The sequence below is a fragment of the Eurosta solidaginis genome, chromosome 4 (genome assembly GCF_040869045.1).
Source record: "Eurosta solidaginis isolate ZX-2024a chromosome 4, ASM4086904v1, whole genome shotgun sequence".
Lineage (NCBI taxonomy): Eukaryota > Metazoa > Arthropoda > Insecta > Diptera > Tephritidae > Eurosta > Eurosta solidaginis.
The window spans coordinates 171290324-171317206 of record NC_090322.1 but is presented as its reverse complement, the minus strand read 5'-3'; the positions used below and the strand labels follow the sequence as shown (position 1 = coordinate 171317206).

Below are 26883 nucleotides of genomic sequence, written 5' to 3'. Positions count from 1 at the left end.
ATAAATGCTACTTTGGACTAGGTAGGCAATTGAAAAGTAAAGTCCTCTCTCGGCGAACGAAAATCATACTCTACAAGTCACTTATCGTACCCGTCCTGCTATATGGGCCAGAAGCATGGACCATGACAACAGCAGATGAAGCGGCTTTGGGAGTGTTCGAGAGAAAAGTTCTTTGAAAGATTTATTGACATCTACGCTCTGGCGATGGCGAGTACCGAAGAAGATTTAATGATGAGCTGTACGAGCTATACGCAGATATCTACATAGTCCAGCGAATTAAAACGCAGCGGCTGCCCTGGCTAGGCCATGTTATGCGAACGAAAGATGATGCTCCAGCCAAGAAAGTGTTTCTATCGGAACCCGCCTATGGAAGCAGAGGTAGAGGGCGGCCCCACTCCGTTCGAAAGACCAGGTTGAAAACGATTTAAACTGCCTTGGTGTGACCAATTGGCGCCGGTTGGCGGAGCGAAGGAGCGACTGGCGCGCCTTGTTGGACGGCCATAACCGTTTAGACGGTTAAGCGCCAATTAAGTAAGTAAGTAATATACTCAGCGTGAGCTTCAATTATACATTTAATTTCAGATAAATTAATTTTCTGCATAACACGTGGCAGCGCCCCTTAAAAAATGTCTCCCCATTTCCTCTTATGTACAATAAAACTTGATAAATGAAATATCATTGATTCAAAACTATTTTTTGCTAAGTTGTAGCTTATTATTTTCGTCTACGACCCTTTTAAAATTCTTTTATATAAAAGTGAGCCTGGTCTTTAACCGATCTCGCCCATTTTTTCCAGAAATATTTCCTACTATAGGAAAATTTGTGTACCCAATTTTATTACCATCCGTTAATTTTTCTTCGAGTTATATCTCCCGAAACAAATGGGAATTTGTAAGTCATAAAAGGGGCGGTGCCACGCCCATTTTTTTAAATTTGAAGTTTTTCTTATTTATTGTTAGAAATCCACTTGGGAAATGAAATACCGTTGATGTAAAGCTAATTCGCAAAGATATAGCTTTTTTTTATTCGTCCACTACCTTTTAATTAAAAGTGGACGTGGTCCTTAATCAATTTCGTTAATTTTTCTTCGAAGCCTTCCTTATAGTAAAGGCAACCTCTCTGGCGAATTTTGTTCCGATACGTTTAACGATTTTTGATTTATGATTAATAATATTTGTTAAAATGATTTTATCACAAGTGGGCGGTGCTACGCCTATTTAAAAAATGTTTTCCAAATTTTTATCAAGAGTCTCAATATCAGTCCACACGTCAAATTTCAACAATCTAGGTGTATTATTTACCAAATAATCAGGTTTTTTGTGTTTTCCAAAATGTTATGTATATAAAAAGTGGGCGTGGTTATCATCCGATTTCGCGCATTTTCAATACCAATCTATTCTGGGTACAGATAAGCTCGTATACCAAATTTGGTGAACATATCTCAATATTTACTCAAGTTGTCGTGTTAACGGACAGACGGACATGGATCAATCAAATTTTGTTTCGATACTGATGATTTTGATATAAGGAAGTCAATATCTATTTCGATTCCTTTATACCTGTACAACCAACCGTTATCAAATCAAAGTTAATATACTCTGTGTGCAAAGCACGCTGAGTATAAAAATGGGGTTTTCTTTTTATATTATTACTAATTATAATAATGATCAAGGATGTATAAATAATTATATTTTTAAACGGTTTTATTTAGCTTGACTTGACCAGCTGGCTGGATGGATGGATGGCCGGCCTGAATTTTGTAATTGAAATTAAAGTAACTTCCCGATAATCTGCAAGCTTTAAACTTGTAATATAGTTCAGAACCCGATGACAATGCAATAATACGAAAAAAATCGTCGCTACGTGGCGCAAGGATCGAGATATTCACAAAAATCGTATTTGTGGTCCGATTTGGCTCATATTTGGAACTTATAATACATACAATAATAGAAAGCGATCTATGAAAAAAATCGCCGCTAGGTGGCACAAGGATCGAGATATTCACAAAAATCGTATTTGCGGTCCGATTTGGCTCATATTTGGAACACATAATACATACAAGAATAGAAAGAGACCTGTGAAAAAAATCGCGTTGATCAGACAATAAAATAAAAGCGTTGGGCGCATCAAATTTCTATTGATAGTCATAAGTATGACCAACTGAACCTTAATCAGGTTATGCTACGCCTCACATTTTTTGAAATTTCACGCGCCCGACGCTTTTATTTTATTGTCTGATCAACGCCCTAGATTGATGAGGAGGGTGATGACTGATACCTAGGACCTACCTAATTATTTTCTAGCTTTTAGTTTTATTATTACTTCATGTAAGTATTCACCCCTATTCTGCATTCCGATTATGTTCCCGTTCTACGCTCCGCTTTAATGGAAGTTGGGTATTCTGCATTACGACGGAATCGTAACGAGAAAGGGAAGAGCAAATGATTTTTCGAAATCAGCTGTTTGTACGGAATGTGTGAACATTGGAACAAAATAAATTAAAGAAAATTTGTAAAAAAAAACACTGAAAAACGTTTATATTTTATTATCCACGCCATTTTGTACAAAAAAAAAGCAATAGAATATATTGCCGCAGTGTTATATTTTTTTGAGTGAAGTGCTTTCATAATTGTAAGTGTGTTTTTGTCGTTTGGCCAATTCCCTGCCGTGGCCGCCAAGTTTTGTTAAAACGGATTCCTGCACGAATATAGTTGACTTTTTCTGAATTTTATGGATGCTAATTTCATTGCACTGGGGCCGTATTCAGTAACTGTGAGTTTTAAAATGTACACTTTTTCTTCATATAATTTGTATGAAAGAAAAATGTACATTTCAAAACTCATAGTTACTGAATACGGCCATCCTGGCCTAAAATATTTTATGAAGATTTATTTATTCTTTCCTTAAGGATTGTTTACGTTTTCGCTTCACCTTCCTCTACTCCGCCAGCTTACTTTGGCATATAACTGGACCCAAGGAACAGACACAAATTATAGATGTCTATTATACTGTTTTCACACAGAAACTTAATGATCTCATTTCACCTGCTAATGAAATCGTAAATTTTTGCTTTCACACAGAAGTAACTGCTCGATTAGTATGAAGGATGAGACAGACAATCATGGCGGAATGATACAAGGTGTGAGCATGGTGACATACCTACAAACAAAAACAAATCGGCCACGACGACACGATGCGGCACAAACGATGCGGCCACCTTGTATCGTTCCGCCATGCAGACAATGACATTTGCTTTGACAAATGACATTTTTAAGCACTGAGCACACCAAAAACTAAGAAGCGGAATGCTACCAACAGAGTTGCATTGTGCTTTTGACTTCATTAGGCATTCGATTAGCTACTAATGAAATAATAATAGATTCGAATTTTGTAGGGAAGATTGAGCTGAATAAGCGTCTTAATGTAGAAAATTGCCTTTATTATTCAATAAGCCGTCTGTGTGAAAATAGTATTATACTGGAATCAATAGCCGCGGCATTATTTGTGGAATTGGAAAGCAACATATACGAAAATGGCCCGGCGAGAATGGAAAGGCAAATATTGCGAGATTTGTGTAATCCATTTGAGATGAGTGACGAATTGTAAGAAATTGAACTTAAAAGTGGTAAATTTTAATGACTTATCTTCTTATTTAGGTTCAAAAAAAAACTTTCGACTTAATAAGGGTGCTTTCAAATATGTGTTAAACACTTTTACGGGGCAAATTCGTCCAAGAACTTCGGCATCGGCATCTGCTATTAATATTGTAGTAGCTGCTTTGAGATTTTTTGCAGAAGGCTGTTACCAGCATGGAATAGGGGCGGATTATAATCTAGGAATGGGAGAGTCAACAGTGTGAAAGTCACTGTCTACGTTTCTTGATGTAATGCAACCATCATTATGCCCTCAGTGGATAACATTTGAACAAAGTGAAGAGGAGAAAATACAAGCGAAGCAAGAATTTTATGCGAAGGCTGGCTTCCCAGGAGTCATCATATCCCGCTTTGTTGCCATTAAATTAGCCAACGTCTCATACTGCACTTGTGTTGGAAACATACAAAAAACAATCACCATCTGCCTTTTACGTCTCTCAACAAGTTTTACTTACATTTTTGTTAAAATTCTGTTATAAATTAATAAAAAAATAAAAAGAAAATATTTTTCCGCCAACAAATTTGCAACTTAGAAAAACGGAACTACGATCGAAATGCAGAATACACAAAATCGAACGATTCGAAGCTGGATCGAAAGAGATTGGAACACAGAATACCAAAGTTGTCAAATCGAAAAAATTCCAATCCAAGTCGAAATGCAGAATAGGGGTGATTGTTTTCAATAAAACCGTTTAACTTAAATTGTTTTTATATTATTTTATTTAATTTTAGTTTCTATCAAACGAAAATCGCAATCATTTGGCAAAAAAAGGACCACATACCATACATTTACGATCAACTGTTTCAACATTATTATTAGATGAATGAACAACTTTTAACCAAATTAAAGCTATGTTAATGTTACGATTTTGTCCTGAGCAAGCATCACTGTAAGCTGTGACATGCTTTTGCGTAGTAATGTTCCGAATATGCTTTGCGAAGCAGGACGCAACTTCCTTTGATCCTCTTGAGGCGATTGTTTTATCCAATGCATACATTTTAGAATTTTCATTGTGGACATTTTGAGCCCCTAAATTGTATACATACGTACATGTAGCGCTTATAATAAACTACCGAAATAGAAATTTTTGGGTAAGAAAGTGCTTTCTGTAAATCAAATGTGAATCTGTAATATTCAGTCGGTTCATCTTTTGCTTTTTGTATGTCATCTGTTAAACTTTTTTTAGCCTGTTCGGCACTGCTAAGATGTGAATCATGAATTTCCATAAGATTCTTCATTACCGGATGCTTAAATTTTTAGTTTTAGCGTATCACATTTTTGGCACATGTCTTTACGGAGTGTATGAAAATTTAAGTCGAACTCCATATTGAATATTTTCCTGTAAGTCCACTCCTTCACACATGATGTATTATTTTCATCAAATTTTTTCACACACAGCTCATACATTTTTCGAATATCTAAGTCAGCACATAGATACTTTCAACCTGAAGTGTGATGTGATCTCGTGTAATGGCTCTGACATGCTGGAAAACTCAGAATATGTTCTCGTACCACTTTAATTTTTTATACTCAGTTGAGCAGAGCTCACAGAGTATATTAAGTTTGATTGGATAACGGTTGGTTGTACATATATAAAGGAATCGAGATAGATATAGACTTCCATATATCAAAATAATCAGGATCGAAAAAAAATTTGATTGAGCCATGTCCGTCCGTCCGTCCGTCCGTCCGTCCGTCCGTCCGTCCGTCCGTCCGTCCGTCCGTCCGTTAACACGATAACTTGAGTAAATTTTGAGGTATCTTGATGAAATTTGGTATGTAGGTTCCTGAGCACTCATCTCAGATCGCTATTTAAAATGAACGATATCGGACTATAACCACGCCCACTTTTTCGATATCGAAAATTTCGAAAAACCGAAAAAGTGCGATAACTCATTACAAAAGACAGATAAAGCGACGAAACTTGGTAGATGGGTTGACGCTATGACGCAGAATAGAAAATTAGTAAGATTTTGGACAATGGGCGTGGCACCGCCCACTTTTACAAGAAGGTAATTTAAAAGTTTTGCAAGCTGTAGTTTGGCAGTCGTTGAAGATATCATGATGAAATTTGGCAGGAACGTTACTACTATTACTCTATATGTGCTAAATAAAAATTAGCAAAATTGGATGAAGAACACGCCCACTTTTTAAAAAAAAAATTTTTTTAATTCAAATTTTAACATAAAATTTAATATCTTTACTGTATATAAGTAAATTAAGTCAAAATTCAACTCCAGTAATGATATGATGCAACAAAATACAAAAATAAAAGAAAATTTCAAAATGGGCGTGGCTCCGCCCATTTTCATTTAGTTTGTCTAGAATACTTTTATTGCCATAAGTCGAACAAAAATTTACCAATCCTTCTCAAATTTGGTAGGAGCATAGATTCTATGACGGTAACTGTTCTCTGTGAAAATGGGCGAAATCGGTGGAAGCCACGCCCAGTTTTTATACACAGTCCACCGTCTGTCCTTCCGCTCGGCCATTAACACAATAACTTGAGCAAAATCCGATATATCTTTACTAAACTTAGCCCATGTACTTACCTGGGCTCACTTTTTCTTGGCATAAAAAATGGGCGAAATCTGACCATAACCACGCCCACTTTATCGATATCGAAAATTACGAAAAATGAAAAAAATGCCATAATTCTATACCAAATACGAAAAAAGTGATGAAACATGGTAACTGGATTGGTTTATTGACGCAAAATATAACTTTGGAAAAACTTTGTAAAATGGGTGTGACACCTACCATATTAAGTAGAAGAAAATGAAAATGTTCTACAAGGCGAAATCAACAGCCCTTGGAATCTTGGCAGGAATACTGTTAGTGGTATTGCATATATAAATAAATTAGCAGTACCCGACAGATGATTTTCTGGATCACCTGGTCCACATTTTGGTCGATATCGCGAGAACGCCTTCACATATACATCTAAGGGCCACACGCTTTTAAAACCCTCATTAATACCCTTAATTTGATATCCATATCGTACAAAAACATACCAGAGTCACCCCTGTCCCACCCTAATGGCGATATCTCGAAAAGGCGTCCACCTATAGACCTAATGCCCCCTCCCTCTTAAAATGCTCAGTAACACCTTTCGTTTGATACCCATATCGTACAAACATTCTAGAGTCACCCCTGGCCCACCCTAATGGCGATATCTCGAAAAGGCGTCCACCTATAGACCTAGTGTCCACTCCCTCTTAAAATGCTCAGTAACACCTTTCGTTTGATACCCATATCGTACAAACATTCTAGAGTCACCCCTGGCCCACCCTAATGGCGATATCTCGAAAAGGCGTCCACCTATAGACCTAATGCCCACTCCCTCTTAAAATGCTCAGTAACAGCTTTCGTTTGACACCCATATCGTACAAACATTCTAGAGTCACACCTGGCCCACCCTAATGGCGATATTTCGAAAAGGCGTCCACCTATAGAACTAAGGATTACTCCCTTTTAAAATACTCATTACCACCTTTCATTTGATACCCATATCGTACAAACACATTCTAGAGTCACCCTGGCCCACCCTAATGGCGATATCTCGAAAAGGCGTCCACCTATAGACCTAATGTCCACTCCCTCTTAAAATGCTCAGTAACACCTTTCGTTTGATACCCATATCGTACAAACATTCTAGAGTCACCCCTGGCCCACCCTAATGGCGATATCTCGAAAAGGCGTCCACCTATAGACCTAATGTCCACTCCCTCTTAAAATGCTCAGTAACACCTTTCGTTTGATACCCATATCGTACAAACATTCTAGAGTCACCCCTGTCCCACCCTAATGGCGATATCTCGAAAAGGCGTCCACCTATAGACCTAATGCCCACTCCCTCTTAAAATGCTCAGTAACACCTTTCGTTTGATACCCATATCGTACAAACATTCTAGAGTCACACCTGGCCCACCCTAATGGCGATATCTCGAAAAGGCGTCCACCTATAGAACTAAGGATTACTCCCTTTTAAAATACTCATTACCACCTTTCATTTGATACCCATATCGTACAAACACATTCTAGAGTCACCCTGGCCCACCCTAATGGCGATATCTCGAAAAGGCGTCCACCTATAGACCTAATGCCCACTCCCTCTTAAAATGCTCAGTAACACCTTTCGTTTGATACCCATACCGTACAAACATTCTAGAGTCACCCTTGGTCCAGCTTTATGGCGATATCTCGAAAAGGCGTCCACCTATAGAACTAAGGATTACTCCCTTTTAAAATACTCATTACCCCCTTTCATTTGATACCCATATCGTACAAACACATTCTAGAGTCACCCTGGCCCACCCTAATGGCGATATCTCGAAAAGGCGTCCACCTATAGACCTAATGCCCACTCCCTCTTAAAATGCTCAGTAACACCTTTCGTTTGATACCCATATCGTACAAAGATTCTAGAGTCACCCTTGGTCCACCTTTATGGCGATATCTCGAAAAGGCGTCCACCTATAGAACTAAGGATTACTCCCTTTTAAAATACTCCTTACCACCTTTCATTTGATACCCATATCGTACAAACACATTCTAGAGTCACCCCTGGCCCACCCTAATGGCGATATCTCGAAAAGGCGTCCACCTATAGACCTAATGCCCACTCCCTCTTAAAATGCTCAGTAACACCTTTCGTTTGATACCCATATCGTACAAACATTCTAGAGTCACCCCTGGCCCACCCTAATGGCGATATCTCGAAAGGGCGTCCACCTATAGACCTAATGCCCACTCCCTCTTAAAATGCTCAGTAACACCTTTCGTTTGATGCACATATCGTACAAACACATTCTAGAGTCACCCCTGGCCCACCCTAATGACGATATCTCGAAAAGGCGTCCACCTATATACCTCATGCCCACTCCCTCTTAAAATGCTCAGTAACACCTTTCGTTTGATACCCATACCGTACAAACATTCTAGAGTCACCCCTGGCCCACCCTAATGGCGATATCTCGAAAAGGCGTCCACCTATAGACCTAATTCCCACTCCCTCTTAAAATGCTCAGTAACACCTTTCATTTGATTCCCATATCGTACAAACACATTCTAGAGACACCCCTGGTCCACCTTTATGGCGATATCTCGAAACGGCGTCCACCTATGGAACTAAGGATCACTCCTTTTCAAAATACTCATTAACAGCTTTCATTTGATACCCATATCGTACAAACACATTATAGAATCACCCCTGGTCCACCTTAATGGGGACATCTCGAAAAGGCGTCCACCTATAGACCTAAGGCCCACTCCCTCTTAAAATGCTCAGTAACACCTTTCATTTGATACCCATATCGTACAAACAAATTCTAGAGTCAGCCCTGGTCTACCTTTATGGCGATATCCCTAAATGGCGTTCATCCATAGAACTATGGCCTACTCTCTCTTAAAATACTCTTTAATACCTTTCATTTGATACACATGTTATACAACCACATTCCAGGGTTACCCCAGATTGATTTTCCTTATTTTACCTCCATAGCTCTCAACTGAGTATGTTATGTTCGGTTACACCCGAACTTAGCCTTCCTTACTTGTTCTTCATCTGTTTTTATACTCACTTGAGCAGAGCTTACAGAGTATATTAACTTTGATTGGATAACGGTTCGTTGTACAGGTATAAAGCAATCGAGATAGATATAGACTTCCATATATCAAAATCATCAGGATCGAAAAAAAATTTGATTGAGCCATGTCCGTCCGTCCGTCTGTCCGTTAACACGATAACTTGAGTAAATTATGAGGTATCTTGATGAAATTTGGTACGTGGGTTCCTGGGCACTCATCTCAGATCGCTATTTGAAATGAACGATATCGGACTATATCCACGCTCACTTTTTCGATATCGAAAATTTCGAAAAATGGAAAAAGTGCGATAATTCATTATCAAAGACGGATAAAGCGATGAAACTTGGTAGGTGAGTTGAACTTATGACGCAGAATGGAAAATTTGTAAAATTTTGGACAATGGGTGTGGCACCGCCCACTTTTAAAAGAAGGTAATTTAGAAGTTTTGCAAGCTGTAATTTGGCAGTCGTTGAAGATATCATTATGAAATTTGGCAGGAACGTTACTGCTATATTTATGTGTATGCTTAATAAAAATACTCCCTTTTAAAATACTCATTATCATCTTTCGTTTGACACCCATATTGTACCAACGCATTCTAGGGTCAACCCTGGTCCACCTTTATAACGATATGCCGAAAAGGCATCCACCTATAGAACTAAGGCCAACTCCCTTTTAAAATTCTCATTAAAGCCTTTCATTTGATACCCATATCGTACACACAAATTCTACAGTCACCCCTGGTCCACCTTTATGGCGATATCTCGAAAAGGTGTCTACCCATAGAACTAAGGCCAACTCCCTTTTAAAATTCTCATTAAAACCTTTCATTTGATACCCATATCGTACAAACAAGTTCTAGAGTCACCCCTGGTCCACCTTTATGGCGATATCTCGAAAAGGTGTCTACCCATAGAACTAAGGCCAACTCCCTTTTAAAATTCTCATTAAAACCTTTCATTTGATACCCATATCGTACAAACAAGTTCTAGAGTCACCCCTGGTCCACCTTTATGGCGATATCTCGAAAAGGTGTCCACCTATAGAACTAAGGCCTACTCCCTTTTAAAATAGTTATTAACACCTTTCATTTGATACCCATATCGTACACACAAATTCTACAGTCACCCCTGGTCCACATTTATGGCGATATCTCGAAAAGGTGTCTACCCATAGAACTAAGGCCAACTCCCTTTTAAAATTCTCATTAAAACCTTTCATTTGATACCCATATCGTACAAACAAGTTCTAGAGTCACCCCTGGTCCACCTTTATGGCGATATCTCGAAAAGGTGTCCACCTATAGAACTAAGGCCCACTCCCTTTTAAAATAGTTATTAACACCTTTCATTTGATACCCATATCGTACAAACAAATTCTACAGTCACCCCTGGTCCACCTTTATGGCGATATCTCGAAAAGGCGTCTACCCATAGAACTAAGGCAAGCTCCCTTTTAAAATACTCATTAACACCTTTCGTTTGATACCAATATCGTACAAACACATTCTAGAGTCACCCCTGGTCCACCTTTATGGCGATATCCCTAAATGGCGTCCACCTATAGAACCATGGCCCTCTTAAAATACTTTTTAATACCATCCATTTGATACACATGTCATACAAACACATTCCAGGGGTACCCTAGGTTCATTTTCCTACATGGTTATTTTCCCTTACTTTGTCTCCATAGCTCTCAACTGAGTATGTAATGTTCGGTTACACCCGAACTTAGCCTTCCTTACTTGTTCTAGATGAACCAGCCATTTTGCCACGACCATCTGTTCAGGGTTTTTTAGCATTTAAGACACGGCTTAATCTTCCGTTAGATATTTTGAAAGTATTCAAAACAAACTTCAAATGAAACTTAAAACTACATTTTCTCATATATTCTTCGTAATTTCTGGGTCGTCTTTGTTTTATTGATTGTGTTCGAACCAAACCATACAGAAACTAATTTATTTCTCGAAACTTGCTTATTTCCAAAAATAATCAAAATTAGCTTTCCTATCTTCATATCCGATTCAATTTATATATTTTTTGGAACAAAGGCAATCTTTATTTTCGAAAAGTTTACCACTCATATGCTTAGGCTCTTTTGTTTCATATTCCTCTCCACTATTTCTCTTCATTTTAATTATATTTTGTGCATAATAACGTTGATTTCGTGCCCCCTTTCCTGATTTCATTTTGCTTTCTTACATTTGTGAGGGTTCCGAATTCACATTTAAAGTATGAACTGATTCATCTGGAGACGATATTAGTCTTATTCGTTTCCGCTTATTAGAGCATTACTTATACTTCTTCGCCTTATAATGTGTACAATTAACTATAAATAGTACATTTTGACATTAAAAATATTACGTGATTATTACACTGGGTCGATTTATTAAACGATATCGCGCCATCGATTTTTCGATAGGATTTGGGCTCAGGAAAAAAGTTCCACTACGCATACACAAAAAAATAATTTTCGAGCCTGCGAAAATTTTTTACTTTTTTCGACTTTGACTTTTAAGGTTTTTTTCATGACCTACTAAAAAAAATTTCATTTGATTGTAAAATTCTTATGTATATCCTGTCCGCTAAAAACGTTGTCGATAACAGTTTTTTGAAAAAAAAAAAAAATAATAATAATAATAATACAGGGTATGCATATGAAATTTTTTGTAGAAGATCATGAAAAAAATGGGTCTACCATGTTATCTCCAAAATCAAAATCCCCAACACAAAATCCCCATTTTATGTGTGAAAAAATTCAAATTAGGTTTAAAATCGCCGCGACCAAAAAAGGCTAATAATCCATACCAACATTCTGCATAGGCGGCCTTCGGCCGCGCTTATAAAAAATAACCTTGGGCTACGCCATCCAAGGCCGGGTGTGTGGTATAACCGTGGCTACCTCCACGGTGATGTCCTTCTGCGTAGTACACGTTTCTTTTAGCTTGTTCGAATTATACAAACATAAATATGAATGAAAGAGCAAAGAGATATTGCTATTTTTTACACGGTCATGATGTTTATAATAGCACTGGGATTTTGTGTTTGGGGATTTTGATTTTGGGGATTTTGATTTTGGGGATTCTGATTTTGGGGATTTTGAATTTGGGGATTATGTGTTTGGGTATTTTTTTTTTGGGGGATTTTATGTTTGGGTATTTTTTTTGGGATTTCGTGGCACTCCCGAAAAAAACCTTAAAAATCAAAGTCGAAAAAATTTAAAAAAATGAAATTATGCAGGCTCGAAACTTTTTTTGGGTAGGCGTAGTGGAACTTTTTTTCTGAACCTAAATCCTATCGAAAAATCGATAGCGCGATATCGGTTAATTTTCGTCCATACAAATCGACCCACCCTAGTGATTATACCTGAGCCGCTATCTGAAGACATGACAAAATTACCAATTGTTTTGCCAAACTTTGTCAAACATTTTATCGAGTTAATTTTCATGGCATACAGCCAATCTCTTCAGATAATGTTATTTTATTAGGATTCGATATGAAATAGCTTATTAACTAGATTTTTTAAATTTTTGACTTATACCACTTTCAAAACAAAGGGCTCATATACAAAATGAAATAATTATTAGTTTTTGATAACAGTCAACTTGCGGTAGAAAAAAATGAACTTTGTGGCTCGCATTAAAATAGTTTTTGACTCTTGTAATTATAACGAAAAAGTTAACACACACGCACACAGCTACATAAAAACTAGCAAAAAGTGAACGCGCTGCAGATCAACTCCTAAGTGCTTCATTATCTACAAATGATGAGTGTCATATCAAAACCTATCAAAAAAGGCACATTTTGAACCCGACCCCCTCAGATTTTGATGAAATTTTGCATAAGGGTACATGTTAACTATACAAACACCACCTTGTTTTTAGAAATTGCATTTTTGAAAAATTGTGGGCGTGGCAAAGTTTCAAAGTTGTGAAAAATGTGTGAAAAATTACGGTAATAGGTAATTTTGAGCTGTGATAGCTACGGAATGGCTCAATCGATTTCCATGGTCTTGGCACCATTGGAAAGGTATTCTAATCGGCTATAGAAGTCGTACACCGAGAAAATTTTGCAAAATTTTTATTACACTGAAAAGCATTTTTTTTTTAATGCTTGGTCTTTTTAATTTTTTTCAAGTTTAGTTTAAAAAAATGGTTTTTCAGCGAAACCAAAATTCTTACAGTATACCTTTCCAATGGTATCAAGATCGGTTCAGCCATTCGGTAGTTATCACAGCTCAAAAGTAATATGATATCAAAATATAGAGACATGACATTTACTTAAAAATTTTTATAAAAAAAAAGCAAAAAAACGACATTTTAGTTTTTGGATATGTTATATATAATAAATAGACCTTTCTAATAAAAATATATTTTATTTTAAAACACTTGACCTTTGAATTTTTTTCCAAGTTTAAAATTTTATTTTTGTAACAAAAAAAATTTCAGTGTAATACAATTTGTTCACGGTACTAGAAGACCCGGCAGACGTTGTTCTGCCCTAAATTTGGCCTATCTGCATACATTTTAATAAGCTTTTTCCGTCTGACTCTGCCCTCTCCCCCTCTTCACTTTTTCCTAATCCTTTTATTCACTCCTCCCTCCGTCTTTTTCGCTTCATCTATCTCCATCTTCGTCTCATTCTATCTCTTTCTCAATCTCCTTCTCTCTTTTCTCTTCTCTCAATTTCTTCTCATTCTTCTGCATCTCTTATTTCCTGTCCCAGAGGGTGGTATGTATTTTATTCCAGTCCCAGTCCCAGTCGTAGTCCTAACCCCAGTCCCAGTCCGTCTATGGATAATATATTACTCTGTACTAAAGCACTCATCAACAGCTTTCGCTTGACATCCATATTGTATAAACACTGTCTACACATTCACTGGCCCACGTTTTGGCCTATATCTCGAGACCCTAGTCACACAGGAGTGTGAAAATTACCCTCTACTAAAGCACACATCAACAGATTTCATTTCCTATCCATATTCTATAAACACATTCTAGGGGTACTCGAGTCCACGTTTCGGCCTATATCTCTATACCCTGTACGTCGATCGCAACCAAACCTATGTAGTAACTGTAGGGTTATATTTATATTCAACTTTAAATGTACCTACATTAAATAAATTGAATTTTTTGTTCTTGTTAATTTTTTATATTTCAATTTTGAAATGATTGTTTCAAAAATTTTCATTCTGATATAAAATTTTTAAAACGAATTGTTAGCATACATTTAGGAGTGATTATAATAAAGATATTTTATAAAAATAAAATAGTACATGTACAATAATTAGTGGTATATTTAACGACTACCACATTGGCGATCAGTCAGCCTTTTTAAAAACGTACAAAACAACCAAGCAAACATTAAATAATAACAACACCGTGCAAGAAAAACAAGCAGCAACAAAAGCAAAAGCAGTAGCAGCAACAGCAGTAGTAACAAAAACAGCAAGAAAGGAAAAAAAACGCTCCTCGTTGATTAAAACAAAATAGTTGGAGCCGAACAATACATATTGGGCTGAGTGGGTAATCCTTGTGCATTTTAAGCCAAAATTGTATTAAAAGAAAAAAAATAGATACACACAATAAGCAGTGCGATTTATTATTATTATAACATCCTGTATACAATTAATATAACTCCACACTACAATCTAAATTTAACTAAAGAATTCATTTGAAATAAAGAGCAGTAAACTAAAACAACTACAATAGAAAGCCGGAACACACAACAACAAATGTAATAGAGACAACAGCTCGCCCGTGAGTACAGAGAACGTGTGGGAAGGAACTTAGGAAATTTTTTACGAAGTTTTGGGTCTTCTGGACAAGCACCTTTTTTCAAAATCAGTAAAAAATATACAATTGCGACAACTATCAACAACAAATAAAGGAATTTGGTGAGCTGTATCTAACATTTAGTTTATTTAAATGTATATTATTTATATGTATATGTATATGTATCAAAATATATTAAACATTTTTGTTTTGTAAACGCTTCTTTCCGGACATTTTTATTTCTTCCTATATTATAATTTTTGTAATTAATTTTATTAACAATGTTTCATTCACCACCAAATAATACACATACATCTACACCACGAAATCAAGTAAACGATTCGCTTATTGATTTGGATAATGAAAATTATGAAAATGATTTACCAAATCCATATGCGAATCAAAATAACGAAATTTTTGCTACATCGGTAAAACTTCCCCAATTTTGGACTAATTGCCCTGAAGCATGGTTCATCCATGCCGAAATGCAATGAATATGTCATAACTGCACTTACGCAGGATGTAATTATGACAATTCTTGATTTTATTCAAAATCCTCCTGAAGATGACAAATTTTCTGCATTAAAGAAAATTTTAATTGAACGGCACTCATTAAGTGAGAATGCCAAGTTAGATCGAGTGTTATCCGATTCAGAAATGGGAGATCGTAAACCTTCTGAGTTTTATCGGTCTCTAGTGCTACTCTCTGGAAACAATTTTAGCAAGGAAATTCTTAAAAAGCTTTGGATAAGAAAGTTACCAAAAAATTTAAGTATTATTCTTGCTAGTTCGAATTCGACTGAAATAAGTGAATTAGTTAAATTAGCCGATAATATATGGGAAGCTTATAATAAAAATGAAATAGCTTCAGTTAGTAATTTTCCAAATTCTAAAAGCGAAAATACAATTATTTCAAATTTGGTTCAAACAACTAAATTATTTGCAAAAATTTTGAAAAATTATCATTAGAGATCAGTGAAATTAAAAATCAGATGAGTCAAAATTATTCAATGTCCCGATCTTTTAGTAGGAATCGCTTTAGAAGTCCCTTTAGATATCGATCAAAGTCTCGTGACAACCCAAATTGGCTCTGTAGGTATCATTATAAGTTTGGTAATCAGGCTTTGAAGTGTAAACAACCATGCGCTTTTAAAAATAACAATAGTTCGTCAAACTAAAGTCATCCGTTGTTGCGGCGACAAACAACGGAAATTTAGACACCTTTACACGTCGCTTATTTATTTTTGATAAATCAAACAAATTGAATTTTTTAATAGATAGTGGAGCTGAAATTTCAGTGCTTCCGGTATCAAAATCTTCATGTTCGAAAAAGTCATCAGATATTATTCTAACAGCAGCTAACGGTTCAACGATTTCTACATACGGTAAAAAACTTTTAAATATAAATTTAGGACTGCGTCGCGAATTTCCGTTCACGTTTTTAATAGCAGATATAGCTAAACCAATTATCGGTGCTGATTTTCTGTGTAAATATGGTCTCTTAATTGATGTTAAACGCAAATGCTTAGTAGATCCGGTAACAAGTCTTTCAGTTAACACAATTTCATGTGTTTGTAATGTTTCGCTACCAAAAGTTTTCGCTGTTGATAACAAATTTACAACCTTATTGAAAGAATTTCCTTCTTTATTTTCTGAACCAGATTATTCACAACCAGTTAGACATACAACAGTTCACAGACTAGTCACTGAAGGAAATTTGCTATTTTCTAAACCAAGGCGTTTAGACCCTATTAAATTCAAAGTAGCTAAAACTGAATTCGGTTTTTTAGTAAAGACAGGGATATCAAGGCCATCTAACTCAGCGGTAGCATCTCCTTTGCATTTTGTACCCAAGAAGTAGTTAAATGACTGGCGTCCTTGTGGAGATTTTAGAAGATTAAACGTTGTAACAGTCCCTGATCGTTATCCTTTGCCCCATGTTCATGACTTCAACATGAATCTCAGAAATAAGAAAGTATTTTCGAAGCTAGATTTGGTAAGAGCTTATCACCAAATTCAAATGGCGGAAGAGGATATCTATAAAACTGCAATCACTACGCCTTTTGGCATGTTTGAATTTGTACTCCGCGCAAACTTTTCAACGATTTATTAATGAAGTAGTTAATGATTTAGACTTTGTTTTTACATATATTGTGATCCCTTAGTGGCAAGCGAAAATGAGGAACAACATTTCAAAGATCTTCGCGTACTATTTCAGCGCCTCACGGAGTACGGTTTAAATATAAAACCAAGTAAATGTACTTTTGGCGTAACAAATGTTTACTTTTTAGGACATAATATTTCTGAAACGGGAATTAGGCCCTCGGAAGAAAAAGTTTTAGCCATTCGAAATTTTGATCGTCCAAAATCTATTAAGCAGGCACAAAAATTTATTGGTATGGTTAATTATTACCATCGATATATACCAAAATTAGCAGAGTTTACGACAGTTATCTATGATTTAATTAATAGAAAAAATAAGAAGCGAGACAAGATTTTAATTTGGGATGATACATCTAATAAGGCTTTCGAATGCATTAAAGAAAAGTTTGCATCTGCGATATTGTTAAATCATTTTAACAAAGATGCAAAACTTTCTTTAAATATAGATGCATCCAGTACGGCAATAGGTGGTGTCATACATCAGACTTATAATAATAAATCAGAACCACTTGCATTCTTTTCAAAGAAACTGTCTCCATTCGAAATTAAATATAGTGCATTTGATAGGGAACTGTTAGCTATTTATTTGAATATTAAACATTTTCGTTACCTTCTAGAAGGACGTCAATTTACAGTTTTAACAGATCACAAGCCTCTAGTATTTGCTTTAAATTCAAAAACAGAAAGCAGTCCAAGACAAACTAGACATATGGAATTCATTGCACAGTTTACGAATGACAATAGGTATATTAAAGGACAGGAAAATGTTGTAGCTGATACTTTATCTCGTGCGTTTGAAGTAGAAGCGATTAATAATGCTGACATTAATTTAAAAATTTTAAAAAGCGAACAACAACAAGATAGTGAATTAGGCAAACTTACCTCAGAGCAAACATTTTTAAATTTGAAACTAATAAAAATTCCTGTTCTTAACTTTAATATATGGTGCAAAGTGTCAGGAGAAAATCCTAGACCATTCATTCCAAACAATTTAAGAAAAATAATATTTGATATGTTACATGGGATTTCACATCCTGGTAGTAGAGCTACACGTGGTTTGATAGTTAAGACATATTTTTGGCCAAAAATGAATAAGGACATCAATACTTGGTCCAAAGAATGTATAAGTTGTCAAAAATCGAAAGTACATCGTCATACAAAATCTCCAGTTGTGAAAATTCCAAACGCTAGATTTGAACACATTCACTTAGATATTGTCGGACCCTTGCCTGTTTCAAAGGGATACATATTAACTATAATTGATAGATTTATACGTTGGCATTTGCGCTAAGAGATATTTCTGCAGTTGCGGTTGTAAATAAATTTTTTAAGGAATATATTTCACGTTTTGGGTCCCATTAGAAATAATATCGGATCAGGGATCTCAGTTTACTTCAAACTTGTTTTCAGAATTAACGAAACTTCTTGGAAGTCATCAAACAACGACTTCTTCCTATCATCCCCAAGCTAATGGAATGATAGAACGTTTCAATAGATAGCTTAAATCTTCAATAATGGCTAGGAATGGGTCCAGGGATTGGTATGAAGAGTTACCAATAGTGATTATGGGTTTGCGATCGATTTTTAAGGAAGATATTTCGGCAACACCAGATGAAATGGTTTATGGCCAAAATTTAAGATTACCTGGTGAATTATTTGTTTCAACTACAGAGAAGGTAACTTCAGCGGATGTTTTAAATAGTTTGCGTGAACATTTTAAAAAATTTAAATCAAATTTGGAACATCATCAAAATTCTAGCGGTATTTTTGTTCCAAAAGATTTAAAAGATTGTCATTTTGTTTTTGTACGTGTAATAAACAAACACTCCTTGCAGCATCCGTATGAGGGTCCTTATAGAGTTATTGAAAAAGATATTAAAAATTTGAAAATTGAGATAAATAATGAAATTAAATCTATTCCTATTGATCGTTTAAAACCAGCAATGATTGATAAAATACAGATACCTAACACAAAAACAAAAAAGAAAGTTACTTTTAATTTATTTAACGTTAAATCTCCGGAAGGGGGAGTATTGTAGGGTTATATTTATATTCAACTTTAAATGTACCTACTTTAAATAAATTGAATTTTTTGTTCTTGTTAATTTTTTATATTTCAATTTTGAAATGATTGTTTCAAAAATTTTCATTCTGATATAAAATTTGTAAAACGAATTGTTAGCATATATTTAGGAGTGACTATAATAAAGATATTTTATAAAAATAAAATAGTGCGTGTACAATAATTAGTGGTATATTTAACGACTACCACAGTAACCACCGCATGAGGTTTACGCAACTTGTGTGAAAGTTTGAACAAAATCGACCGACGCATCTCTTCAAACACCGGCGACCAACTAACACACATTTTAGCCTTTCTTTTTATACATATAAATTTTTATTTTCACACTTCATTATAATATTGTAACGATTTACTTGCAAATCCTCTTATTTGCAATCCTCGGCTAAGTTCGAATCACTAAACTGTTGAATAAATAACTCCAATATTGAATAATGGAAAAATGGCCTTTATTAAAGTACTTCACAATGACACTTATACTTTGCTACTCGCTGGCTTAATAACCAAACTGATTGATAACTCAAATTGAACTCTACTATTGGCCGCCAGATCGCGTGCTTAATCAATAACTGATTGATTGCTCAACTCAAACTGAATTGCAGCGCCTCTACATCTGTTGCCTTTTATACCCTTTGTAGCGACTAATCCTAGCAAATGAAACTCAAAGGAAATAAGTATTACTTGCTATTAATGGATTTATTTGACAATATTAAAATTTGATGTTTTCTCGGCGGTGTCAATTTGTGAATGTTATAATTTGCACAGTTCTTCGAATCAATTCAGTTTAACTCTAACGGAATATATTTACAGGCAAATGGGGATATATACACGTACATATGTGCGCTATAATATGAGCAAATGAGAGGATTCGAATATTTAAGTGAGAATTCATGAATATGTATACATATGTAAGAAATATAAATGATCCAAAGTTGCATTTGTATAAAGATAAATTAGGGTGCACCCCATTAGCATGAAGTAAAATTGTAAATTATATTGCGGTAGCAATAACATTCCACCTCCAGGTGAATCACTAAGAGGATTCACAAACATCAAATGCGGCTAGTTTATTGCCTGGTCGTCGTAATACGCCCTGGCTGGTTTGTACTAATGCGGTTCTAACTTGGCCGTCTTTAGCAGTGACTACGTCTTTTATTATACCTTTTATCCATTGGCTACGGGGTAGACCAGAATCGCAAACGATGACAACCTGGCCTGGCTTTAAAGGTTCCACCTTCTCTCTCCATTTGGGTCGGCGTAGTAATGATGGCAAATATTCTCTTACCCATTTCTTCCATAATTTGTCTTTTAAAGCTTGCGATATTCTGTATTGTTTTCGTAGACATGTATGTTCTTCCTCGACATTCGGCGTTTGAGTAGAATTAAGGCTACCCAATAGGAAGTGGTTTGGGGTTAACGGCTCCGGGTCATTCGGAGATACGGGAACATCCGTAAGAGGGCGACTATTTAATATGTTTTCCGCTTCGATGAGCGTACTTCTAAAGGTTTCCAAACGTGGTGACACTTCTTTTAGGACGTGGTAAAGCAGACGTTTTACGCAACGTACTAACCTTTCCCAGCACCCGCCAGCTGATGGATTGGCAGGACAATTAAATACCCATTCAATGCCACGCTTCGTACACTCTTGTTCGATCCTGTTGAAATCAAATAGGCTGTTCCCGGACTGCAGGATTTTCTGGGCGCCAACAAAATTAGCACCGTTGTCACTTCTAATTCGGATTGGCGTTCCCCTTCTGTTGACAAAGTTTCGTAAACATATCAGAAATGAATCGGTAGACAAATCTTCTGCCACCTCCAGATGTATAGCTCGTACGGTGAGACAAGTGAATAGAGCGACCCAACGTTTTTCACGTCGTCGACCAATAGCTATTTGGAATGGACCACAATAGTCGACCCCTGTGTAATTAAAAGGGCGAGTATATGGCGTTAAACGGTCGATTGGCAATTGTCCCATCATTGGCGTATTAGGCTTTGCGGCATTCATTTTGCACGTTGGACATGATCTTTTTACGGACTTCAATACCGAGCGGATGTGCGGTGCCCAGTACTTTTGCCTGACTTCGTTTATGGTTAAGTTGTCGTTTTGGTGGTGAAACATTTTATGGAAATGATCAACGATCAAGCGAGTGAAATAGTGATTTCGCGGCAATATAACTGGACGACGAGCTGATACCTGGAGACAAAATGCTGCATCGATACGACCGTTGACCTTTATTAACCCATCGGCATCAAGAAATGGAGTTAGTCCGTAAATGTGACTGGTCTTATCGACTCTTTGTTTGGATTGCAATTGGAGAAGTTCGGCAGCGAATTCATGATTCAGCAATTTCGAAAGGTTTCAGTTCCCCTGTACGTCGTTGAAAACTTTTGACGTTGTGTATAAATCTCAGCACCCAACCCATGACTCTTAGTACCTTAAAAAAAGATGAAAATTTATTTAAATTCAAGATATACTCATCTTTTGGCAACACGAGCAACATAATGTTCTTTTTCTCTTCGTTGGCGCATTTATCGGATGTGAAATCAGCGGGTTCTGGCGGCCATTCTTCCTCTCCGGATCTTAAAAATTCTGGCCCCTTTATCCATCTACCGTTTGGATTAATTTCTGACACAGGTTTACCTCGTGTGGCATCGTCAGCCACATTTAGCGATGTTGATACCCACCTCCACTGACACGGTTCTGTTAAAGCAAGAATTTCAGCTACTCTGCATGCGACAAATTGTTTATACTCCCGTGTGGTTGACCTGATCCGCAACAGCACTGTTTTAGAGTCACTCCAATAGACGATTTTATCAATGTTAAATTCATGGCAATCTTGTATGGATTTTGACAAACGGCACCCTAAGACAGCTGCCTGAAGCTCTAGACGAGGTACCGTCATACCTTTCAGCGGAGCGCATCGTGCTTTAGCTGCAACAAAGGCGACATCAAGGGTACTATCTTTGCACATACGCAAATAGGCAACGTCTGCTTATGCACTTGAGCTAGCGTCGACGAACACGTGCAGCTGGATTTTATCAGCTGACATTAGTACGGGTGAGTAGCACCTTGGTACGGAAAATGACGACACATTTTGAAAACTTTCCCACCATGATATCCATTGGTGATTGAGCTGTTGTGGTAGTGGATCGTCCCACTGCGTTTGACATTTCCAGAGTGATTGTAGAAGCAGCTTCATGTAGATGGTAACATTGGCTAAAAGTCCAAATATATCGTAAATTGCAATTACGATACCTAAAAGTTCACGCTTCGTTGGTGGACGGTTACCGCTCAACACATCTCGAGCAATTTTATGAAATTTGATGTGGAATTCGAAAGAATCATTGAGTGTGTTCCAAAACATACCCAAGACCTTATCTACATTAGGCTCGTGCTCCATGTTCACGAACGTCATCGGCGTCTCTATGTCACCACATAGTATACTTTGAAGTGCCTTATCGTTTGACAAAAAGTTTCGTAATTTGAAACCAGCGGCTAAACTTATGGCAATGGCTTCTTTAACGACTTTCTCGGCTTCAGTGGGATCGTTAAACCTGATTACTAAATCATCGACGTACATATTGTGGATTACGGCTGCGGAACCCTGTGGCATGGTTGACTTAAACCTGGCAGCGTTTGTATTTTTAACAAATTCGGCACAGCATGGAGAATAAATTGCTCCGAAAATCATTGACGACATTACATATGTCTGAATCGGCTTTGTCGGATCACCGTTCCGCCACAAAAATCGCTGCGAACTTTGATCGTCATCTCTTATTTTCACCTGCGAAAACATCTCTTAAATGTTGGCTGCTACTGCCACGACACCCTGTCGGAATTTGTGAATAATTGCAATGAGTGGTTTCGCATGGTCAGGACGTTTTAACAAAACTGAATTTAAGGAAACATTGGAGGTGGCGGCCGCGGCGTCGAAAACAATACGTAATTTTTTTGGTTTATGGGGATTAACCACCCCAAAATGCGGCAAATACCAGGTAGTAGGTCTTGACTTTAACCTTTCTTCCTGTCGCAATGGCCGGGCGTAACCTTTACTTATATACGCGTCTATCTCGTTTTTATATCTCTCAGCAAAACTAACATCCTTGAGCATTCGTGTCTCCAGATTTTTTAAACGATGACAAGCCATATCATAACTAGTTATGATGACTCCATCACGACGTTCGTACTACGTACCCCAAAGTTCTCTACCGAATAGTGCTCTTGCACTAACCTATGCAACTCTTGTAATGACTGTGACTGACGAACGTGCAACACTCTTGGTTGCGAAACTTGCTTATGTTGGCGGGGTCCATACACCACCCACCCCAATCGCGTGGCTGTAGCAATTGGTTGCTTCGGACCTGCCTCTACCGTGCTGTCACTTATACCAAGGTAACTGTTGTCCAGACCTAACAACAATACCGGCTTAACGTTTGTATAACCTTTTATTGGCAAAGACTGCAAATGTGCAAATTGTTGTTTATCAAAAGTTTGATTTGGCAAATTCAGTGACTTGACTGTATGTACTTTTTTAAGATAAAACTCTGTTGTACTACCCTTAATGGCAACCGATACTTCTCTGCACTGTCTTTGACTTGACTTTCGCCATACCACTGCAATGTAAGCGGCATGGTCCTACCACGAAGACCTAATTGGTTGGCAATATTTTCTTCTAATAACGTGATTGACGACCCTTCGTCGAACATTGCGTATGCAGACAACTTTCCGTTTGGACCGTATAATGTGATGGGCACGATTTTAAAAAGTGTCGACTGCCCATCGGAGGAACAGTTTAAAACGCGTTCTACCTCTTCGGTGGCCACGGGAGCGGATTCGGATGCACTTTGATGTAGCGACGTGTGATGCATGCGCTTACAACCATCAACCGTACATTCTTTAGGTTGGCGGCAATTGCCTAAACTATGGCCTTTGCGCAAGCAACCAAAACACAAATGATTATTTTTGACAAAGCTCCACTTTGTTGGGAGATCAAGCGAAAGAAATTGTTTACATTCACCTATTTTATGAGGCTGACTACATTTTAAACATACACCCTTCGTTTCCGGCTGCACTTCTTTGTTATGCAATACACGACGTGCATTATTTGCACTAGAACGAATAACGCTCTTTGACTGCGTAGTCGACGCTGCCTGCATAACGTTGGATTGGATGGAGCGGAGCGATACATCCGACACACCTGGCAACAATGACACGAATTTGGCAATTTCACTAAGCCATTTCGCAAAATTTTCTACGGTAGGAAAGGGGGTAATACCTGCCGCGCGCTGACTCCACTCGTATTGCTTCGATGGAGGCAATTTCGCAACTAAACACTCAAGCAATGTAGGATTCATTAGATGATGAGCACATCTTGCCGACTTAAAAAATGCAACCATATTTCTGGTGCGGTTAGAAAAATCTAAAATCTGATCTAACCGACTCTCATCTATAGATGTAAACCTCTGTACCCTCTGTAATTGGGCTTTTATTAATAACTCAGGGCGGCCAAAGTTAAACTCAAGTTCTTGAATAACCTTTGGCACATCTTCGGGATATATTAGCAGCGACGTAATTGCTCGTTTCGAGGCGCCTTGCAAGGCTTTGTGAAGGCGTATCAGATTTTGTCTGTTACTATATTGAAACTCCATGGTTGTGTCATTATAATTGGCTAAGAAAAGTGGCCAGTCTTCCGGATTACCATCAAAATTTGGCAACGGAAAAAGCTTGGCGGCAGAATTGTCCATAAATGTTAACGTACCTGTATTGAATGTTTGCGTTGGAAGCATTCGTGTTGGCAAATATGTAGATGACAAAGGCTGTTGTATTTGTGGTGGTATATGTATTGATGACGAAGGCAGATGTCTCTGCGATGTTAAATACGTTGATGACGGCAGCGGCTGCTGGAATTGTGACGTCGAATAAGTTGGCATATGGATTGACGACGAAGATTGCTGTGTTGTTAAGAACGTTGACGATAGTGGCTGCTGTGTCGGTGCTGGCTGCTGAACAACATGCGGGCGTAGCTGCTCTGCTGACGATTGCGTTTGCGGTGACGTTTGTAGCGGTGGCGGAGCATTGTCGGACCGAACAGCGTTGGCACAGCTGTCTCCGACCACATGCTTACTACGGGTGGCGTCAATTCGCAACTCCTCGACATATTCACGAAGCGATTTAATGCTGGACACCAATAACGCTATTTGATCAGCAGGAAGCGCTATTGGATGACTTCCGGCTGCAGCTTCTTGTTGTGCTTCATTCTTACCTTGTCCCTGTTGTTCTTCCGCGTCCGAGTGTTCACTTATGGATTCTGAGCTTCCTGTTAGCTTTTTTGCGTTTCTTGTAAGCGGCATTTTGTAAATGACACCGAGAAAACAAATTTTAAACAAATGTAGCGACTAATCCTAGCAAATGAAACTCAAAGGAAATAAGTATTACTTGCTATTAATGGATTTATTTGACAATATTAAAATTTGATGTGTTCTCGGCGGTGTCAATTTGTGAATGTTATAATTTGCACAGTTCTTCGAATCAATTCAGTTTAACTCTAACGGAATATATTTACAGGCAAATGGGGATATATACACGTACATATGTGCGCTATGATATGAGCAAATGAGAGGATTCGAATATTTAAGTGAGAATTCATGAATATGTATACATATGTAAGAAATACAAATGATCCAAAGTTGCATTTGTATAAAGATAAATTAGGGTGCACCCCATTAGCATGAAGTAAAATTGTAAATTATATTGCGGTAGCAATAACACCCTTTGTTTCCTCGTTCGCATTTTTCCAGAATGTACTAGCATTGTCCATGAGCTCTCAAACTTCTCAGCTATAACTAAAATTGCACAATTTTATACATCTTTTAGGCGCTTCCAGAATCTACTAGTTCAGTAGCTCTCAAACTTCTCAGATATATGCATGTGTTTGCGCATTGACTCTCCGCTGCTCGTATTCGTACATGGTACATATGTGTAGACGCAATTATTTATTCGTTTATGTAGATACATAAAGATTGAATTATTGATGTGAATGTTTGTAGTTTACAGTCTCTCGCGCGCACATAGGCGTATAAGTAAATGCATCTGTGTGTGACATCTCTCTGGGCTGCCTTATATATGTGTATACTTGATTTGATTATTAACGTAAATACTGCTTGGCATGGCCTTAGCATCGCCTTAGTGATGGGATAACTTAGTGATGCTAATATCCGTGCACTGCCCTCCACCTAAGTCTGATCGTCCAGCATGGCCTCTGATCGTTAGCACAGCAAATGAAACACTTTTTGTCGCAATTATTAATCTACAAATTTTCCAGAAGTAGGCAAGCAAAAATCTTTAAATATTTCTAAAAATCACATTATCATCGCAGTTGATTTGCAATGCCCCAAGCAAGATTGCTTTAGTGTTTAGTGTTTAACTTCTTGTTGTTGGCATAATTGATATGAATTGGGTGTAATTATCAAAGCACTTTATAAAAGAAAAACCAAGTTTTACTAAAAGTATTTAATTTTTATAGCTCGCGTGAAATAGGAATAATAAAAAAAGAAAAATAAAAAAAAATCAATGACAAATTAACATATTTTTGTATTTCATTTATAGCGTTACAGTAGCTCATTG

At 37.1% G+C, this 26883-nt stretch overlaps 1 protein-coding gene across 11 annotated transcripts in view; it reads left to right on the top strand.

Moving 5' to 3' along the window:
* The window catches only part of LOC137250634 (peptidyl-prolyl cis-trans isomerase G), a 546463-nt gene that overhangs the window by 302283 nt on the left and 217297 nt on the right, over positions 1 to 26883 (top strand). Inside the window, exon 1 of one of the 11 annotated variants that reach the window (XM_067783775.1) lies at positions 4727 to 4745. The exons of the other annotated variants lie outside the window; for them this stretch is intronic. The gene's annotated coding sequence lies outside the window, so the exon portion shown is untranslated. Of the gene's footprint in view, positions 1 to 4726; positions 4746 to 26883 lie in introns of those variants that run through there. 11 annotated transcript variants of the gene reach the window in all.